This window comes from Mus musculus, chromosome 16, assembly GCF_000001635.26.
Source record: "Mus musculus strain C57BL/6J chromosome 16, GRCm38.p6 C57BL/6J".
NCBI lineage: Eukaryota > Metazoa > Chordata > Mammalia > Rodentia > Muridae > Mus > Mus musculus.
Genome location: NC_000082.6, coordinates 16,277,377 through 16,284,996, shown reverse-complemented (window position 1 = coordinate 16,284,996; position 7,620 = coordinate 16,277,377).

Genomic DNA, 7,620 nt, shown 5'->3' with positions numbered 1-7,620 from the left:
ATGCTGGAAAAATAAGGATTCTGGAGCACCTGGAGAGAGAGCCTGCAGTTATGTACATTCTGTCCTTTCCGTAAGAGAAAATGAAGACTTCGGAAAATCAGATCCCTCTTTGATATCAGAGATTTAAACAACATATATATATGTGTATTTTTAACCAGTTGTAGTCAAAATGCTACAATAAAACAAAAACAAACAAAAAAACAAAAAAAGAGAGAGAGATAAAGAAAATGAAGAGCAGTTGACTCCCACACTTAAAAATGAAGTACACGAAGTTTAAACTGGTTAAAACAAAAGCCTTGAGTTGGGTTTCTTGAACTATAAAGAAAACAAATTTTGGCAGTGTTTAAGTATAAAAGTGAGTTCCAGGACAGCCCTGTCTCATATATAATTTTTAGCATTTGGCACCATATATATGGCATTATATTTGATTTTGCATTACTGTTTCACAATGAAGCTTTGTTTTACAGCTTTGATTTATGATTATGAAAGAAATAAGGCACAACCAGAGCTTTTCTTTCTTACCAGTATGTGCCCATTTGCAAAACAAAATGCTAATAATCAGTAATAGTCCTATAAAAGATGTTAACTGTTTAGTCATAGACTGATCTTGCTCTAACCTTAAATTTTGTGATTATTGACCTCTGTTCGTTTATTCTAAACCCCGCCCCCAATCATCTAGCTGTTTGGAATATCAACATTACCTTGGTGTACTCACTGCTGTGTGCATTAGTGTTCTTTGTTGCTGTTATATGTCTTCATATTCTTAGCAAAATATGAAATTCTGTAAAGAAAAAAAACCCCTATGATCTTAAAAAACTAAACACCCCCTTCCCCTTCTGTAGCAGGAAACAAATTGCTTGTTCTTGAGAAGTTTCCCGTCAGGAATTTAGTAGAAGCAGGTAGACTTCGATCATTTTGATGTTTTGTTACTGTTGCCAAACAATGCACTTTGAATGAGAATCACTTCTTATGGTTCATCTACTTCCAATGCTCTTCATCACATTAGTGATCAGAAATGAGGAGTAACTCCCCAGCCCCTGCCCGAAGGAGCGAAGTAGGATCTTACTGTAAGTTGAAGGGAGTTCTGTTCTAACTCATGGATTGTGAAGAATGAACTGCTGTTGGGTCTGATTGACTGTTGATGGATGGTGGTGTGGTGTATCCAGAGGCTACTGAATGCAGCTTACAATGCTTAATAAAAATTTTTATTCTTTTAGTATAAAAAAAAGAAAGAAAGAAAAAGAAATTAGGGGATTAGATTTGGTGGAGAGGGAGGATAGATGAACATCTATAGAGCAAGGATTCATGATTTGCCAAAGAATGATACCCTAGACTCAAGTAGTATGTAAATGCAAAGAGTGTTTTATTCTGCAGAAGTCCAGCATGCTGGGGTCTTCCATTACCAACATAGACACCTGAGTGAGTTCCGAAGGCTCAAATTTGAGCGCATTAGGGGAATTCTGGGCGGGGGTGGGAGGGTGGGGGAGGGGTGGTGGTGACCTTATCTTGCTTTATCTTTTAGGGACATTCCAAAACCATTATGGGGCATGGGAGCTGCAATCTGTTGTTGAGAAATTCGGGGGTGGGGGTGGGTAGCTGGTCTTATCTTGTTCTATCTCTTAAACACATTCCAGAACTATTACCAGGTGTGAGGACTGGAAACCATTGCTGACATGACCATTGTCTATGCTTCAGGCCCGGTGGCAGGGTAGTTTCTGACTAGTTGCCTGAAGCCTGAATTTTTAGGCCTAATCTCTTGAACTGCCAATTTGAAGCCTGTCATAGAGTCAGCCTGTCTCATCAATAGTTAGTCTACCTGTTTTCTTGTTAGAGCAGCCTGTGAAATGTACATATTTTAAAGAGATAGACTATATTGTTTCTGATGTGTTTAGAGTTATTTGTATTAATGAACTATCATATTATTTATATTTAAATAACTAGAAATGGGACTTCTCTAAGAGTCACAGTGGAATTACCTATCCTTTTGTTGTTAAAATATAATGTTGCTTATTTTTTAAACCAGATAATTGTAATATAGAACATTTTTGATACTAATTTAATCAAGAAATATCAGTACTTAAGACATAAAACTTCTTTTTTTAAAATGTAAAGCATAAATAAAAAGCCTTCATGGACTGTGGGAAAAAAAGACATAAAACTTCATGAGTGTTGTTGCTATTAGACATTGATGTCTTTTGCATAATTTGTGTAAGAAAAACTAATCAAAATCTTTGGGTAGGATAAAAATCTAGCTAGGATTAATGGAGTTAAAGTTTACTTAAAAAAACTAGACTCTTACTCTGTCAAAATTATACTGAACAATGAGAACACACATATACATACACACCACACACACACACATAAGGGCAATGTAAAAATAGACTTTCAAATATTAGTTTTGGAATTAGGGTAAGCAGTCATAACAAAAAGATACGATGAGATGAAAGACATGACATTTTCATTTGAAAATTCATTAAAGTCAAGGTTGGTATTATTTTTATCATTTACTAGGTAGAATATTAAAATTCATGATCAATTTTTTCTTGAGACAAGGTTTGTCTGAGTAGCCTTGGTTGTCTTGGAACTCGATCTGTAGAACAGGATGGCCTCAAGTCAGGATTCATCTATCTCTGAGCACCTGCTGGGATTAAAGGCATGTGCCTGCACACCCAGCTCCATAATCAGGGTTCACCAGTTTAGAATAAACAAAACTGACTAGCAACCAAACCAAAGGAGGTTCAAAACCCTGAAAAGAACTCCCTAACAGTCTACCTGAGCAAGTAACATCAGGTAGTCTGGACGAAATCAATTGGCTTGGGGTGACTGCAACAGTGTGGTGTCATATGACCAGCCTGGACCTCACGGGACAAAACTTGACAGTGGATGCATCACAAGCCCTGGAAAGTGTGATAAGGCCGCCTCAGAACCGCTGGCTGACAAATGCCAACTACTGGGCTTAACTCCGACCCATTCCGGCCACCCTGCTGCCCGATCCGGACCTCGAGCCACCACAGCTCGAATGTCAAGAAATCTGGCAGAAGCCCATGAGTGTAGAAAAGCATTGGGGCTGAACCTCAACCTCCACCCCCACCCCAACCCTCACCCCGCATGTCGTCGCAGAAAGCAGAGCTAATTGCCCTCACTAAAGCTTTAGAACTTAGAAATTAACATCTATACGGATATCAGCTATGCCTTTGCCATAGCCCAGGTCCTCTTTGAGAGCTGCCAAAACTCTTAACCAGAGTCATCTACCCACGCCCAGGTGTTTGTTTGGGTTGTTTGTTTGGTTTTTGTTTGTTTGTTTGTTGTTTTCTTATAAAAAGACATATCCATCCAGGGTTTGTACTTGGGATACCAAAGCTACACTAATCTCTGCTGCTATCCTATCATCGAGAAGCGATAAGTGCTCACTTTATGTCTCTGGAAGATTCCCTGATTGAGTTCCCTTGAGTTCTGATGGGTTTGATGTGGGCAGTAATTCTCAACCTGTGGGTCACAGCCCCTCTGGGGGGTGTCTGTTAAGTTTCAAACCAAGGGCAAAAGGTATAGGTGCCTATTTAACTTAAGAAAGTGGACCTGGCTGCCAGGCCTTCCCAGCATCCCTCAGTCCCTACTTGTTTGGTGGACACTTCACCCTCCACCCTGAACTCTCTAGCTCAGGAATGGGCTGCCCCTTTCCCTATCTAATCCAGACATTTTGGTTACTAGCCCTTTGTACTTATGGCCTCCTGGTTGCTGTGGCTGGTTCTCTCTCTCTTTCCTTTTCCTGAGCCCACAGGGGCCAGCTCATGGTCACTCCCAGATAACCTGCCTCTGGCTCTGCTCTCCCACATATCTATAATAAACTTTCTCCTCCACAATACCTAGGAACAGTTGTGTCCTTTCCTTTTTATTTCTTTTTTCATTCAGGGTCAAATGACCCTTTCACAGGGGTCTTCATATCAGATATCCTGCAAAACAGATATTTACATTATGATTCATAGCAGTAGCAAAATTGTAGTTATGAAGTATGAACGAAAATAAGTTTATGGTTGGGGGGGCACCCTAACATGATGAATGATATTAAACGGTTGAAGCATTAGGAAGGCTGAGAGCCACTGCCCTAGGTTGTGGAAATGGATCAGAGAAGAGATTGAAATCTGGAACCAAAAGAAAGGGCTAAAGGGAATACAATTCTTCAGGGAGCTTTGCCCTTCTCTCTTAGGATTTCCTGGTCTCCTACTGTAGAATTTACTACCTGCTCTAAGATGATCCCTAAGGCTTCAGGTAAAATGTGGGAATAACGTGGGGGTGTGAAAGTGAAACCTAGAGATCCCTCTGTAGCAGTCAGATCTATAAAAGAGGACATAATCACAGCCTTGCATTGAGAACAGAGGTGCTCAGTGCTCTGAGGCACCTCATTTGTTTTTTTTTTTTTTTCCACAACCATAGGAAGCAATGTAGTAAGATTAATATGTTGAAATTAACATCCATAGAATCACATAGCTATGGGAAGTCAAAACCCAAACCCAAGTTCCTCCTGCCCAGTGAACCCGCTTCTATTCCTGGTGGCTCTGAAAGAAATGGCACAACTCCAAATTCAGGAACATTTTGCCATAGTTTAATTTCCCATTCTGTAGTTGTTGCTTAAAAGTGAGAACTAGTGAATGCCTAGAAAAGAGTCAATAATGCCCTCTCTACTGTTGCAGAGAAGGCTTTCTCAGTGAGAAATCACTCCACACACTCAGAGGTTAATAAAGGAAGAATCCTCTGGTAGCATGCAGCTGGTGTTGATAATGCACAAAAGGGAACCAGCCTTGAACAGAAAACTTTACTCCCTTATGTGGGCCTTGGGCTTATATCTCCCATATACACTGTCATCTGTAAATCTTCCTAATCCCAGGTTACATTTTAAACAATTTAAATATAGATACTACATGTTTGGACACTTGGGCAGATGGAGATTCACACAGGAAGGATAGTGACAGAATTAATAGTTTTTAAGTATACCAGTTTTGTTGTTTTGAATAGTAGCTGCCCAGAGTCATCTATCTTACCCATCTGGCAGAATCATGCCTTATGACAGATCAAGACTAAAAGATGGCTGCAATTCTGCCTTTCAGAGTCTTAGTTTTGGTAAGGGATGGGTCTAATGGCTGCTTGGAAGTCAGGGTTGTCACTTTTGTTATAGGAATGGAGCCTAACTGGAGGTCAGTCTTGATAAACCTACATTTGCTGAAGAGGTTCTCCAGCAGTCCTCCACTTGAGTTATTTCTAACAAGCCTGATGATTAAACTAGACCTACCTTTGCGTTATTTTGGAGCTAGCACTCCCTTAGCTAAATTCTACTTTGTGTGACTTAATGTCTCCTAAGCAAGTTTATTAGTAACACCAACGTTATTACTTCAAGTTTCTCCTATATCACTACCTTTATTCTGCCTCCTGTTGTTCAATTGAGCACCCTTTTTATTCCTTTATTACCCTACTTGAATGGGCATCTCTGGTTAGAAGCAGTTCCCAGCTTGCTCACCACGCTTCACTTCCATACTTTCCAGGGATTTGTCCTAACTCAGTGCAAAACCCTCAGGAGAAACCACAGTTGAAACGCACAGTGTTTGAAAGACCATGATTGTCTTGTAAGACAGATGAGATCCACTTAATAAACATGGTCAAAGACATTCTTCTCTGTGTGTCTCCACACCCAGTGGGTCCTGGGATGTTAGCTGAATAGTCTACAGTCCTCTGTTTTTCATTAGCAGTACATTTCTTACTGTTCAAGTCTCATCACCCATGAGCCTCAAGGGCAGGAATGTCCAGTGCTGGCCGAATTGTAATTGGATTACATGGCTAGATTTTTACCTTTTTTTAATGCTAAGAAGTGGCTTGAGATTGGATGTGTAAGTTTGGAGGCAGAGTTCAGTGGCAGAGAACTTGTCTGGCATGAACTAGGGTAGAATAAGATATATAATGCTAGTAATAAATGAGGGGGTGGGACAGAGAGATAGAGGGGGGAGGTGAGCCTATAGAAATCTCGCTATTAGAGTTTTCTTAAAACAGTGTGGGTGAAAGGCAGGTATGCTTACCCAGGGATGCTTACACTCTAGTTCTTGGCAGCTGTTCTCTGACAATGGGATGTTAGGAGCACTGCTTAGTGTTTTGTGAGCATGAAGTGACCAAAGGACAAATGCCAGAAAGTTGAAGACAATCCATCAGCGAGAGAGAATTGAACTTTTTAAAATTTAGTGGCACTGAGGATAGAAGCCAGGGTGTTGCTCATGCTGTACACAGTCTGTCACTGAGTTAAATCTCTAGCTCCCAAGCCAGGTTCTAATTTTTTTCTTGAGACTTGCTATGTAGGTCAGGCTGACCTTGAACTTTCAGCTAGCTTCCTGTCTCTAAGTGCTGGGATTATTGGTGTGAGCCACTACCACACTCCATTTACCCCAAGGAGCTGTGCAATAACCCAGTCTGAGACTAGCCCTGGCTGCAGGGTACAGCACTTGATTTCACAAAGAATAAAGCAGGATACAGAGTTAGTCTGACATAAGCACTCCATCAAAGGCAGTGGAGCTACTTAGTTCATATAGAACGTTAAAGTCACGTCATGAAGACAGATATTTAAAACCAGAACTTCAAAAATCCCTCAATCAGATCATAGGAAAAAGGAAACAATTTGCTAAGAAAAAAAAAAAATCTTGTCTATTTCTTCTTTTGTTGGTGCTGTTGCTGGTTTGTCTTATTTTTTACTTTTAACTTTTATTTATTTTTTAATGTATATGGGTATTTTGTTTGCATGTATGTCTGTATACATGTTGTGTTTGGTACCCAAGACATTTCAGGCAGTTGTGAGTTTGATATAGAATTAATATACCTTCAAAAGGCAGCGAGAACACACTCCCCACACTCAGATATTAGGATAAAGGCTCTTTAATAATAGCTCAAAGCTAGTTCTGGCTAATGCACAAAAGGATCTATGCAGCCTTGAACAGAAAAATTTATCAGCTTATATAGTCCTTAAGCTCATCTTTTCTTTTCTTTTCTTTTCTTTCTTTCTTTTTTTTTTTTTTTTTTTTGAGACAGGGTTTCTCTGTGTAGCCCTGGCTGTCCTGAAACTCACTCTGTAGACCAGGCTGGCCTCGAACTCAGAAATCTGCCTGCCTCTGTCTCCCAAGTGCTGGGATTAAAGATATGCACCACTATACCACGTTCTTTTTGAATAGTTGTTACTCAGGGCCATCTTGCCCACTTGTCAGAATCTGCTTCTCCTGATAAGATAGTAGTGGAATTGATGGCAGACCAGGACTTAATGGTGGTTGTGACCCTATGCTGTTCCTCTTGAGCTGTCCCTTAGAGTGCTTTGATGTGAGGATGGGACTGAGGGCCAGTTGTAAATCTGGATTGTCTCATTTTGTTATGGAAATGGAGTCTAACTTAAGGTGGGTCAGTGAACAAACACTACCAGAAACAGTTATTCAGCAACCCTAAACTTCAATTATTCTAAACAAATATCCTTTTTACAGTTCCTAATGAGTGTGGTGAGTGTACTACTTAGCTTCCAGTTATGACACAGCTGCTCATTCTGGTTCTTGGGTGAAACAAGACACTGTAGAAACTGTAACATTCCATATGGTGAAGCCAATC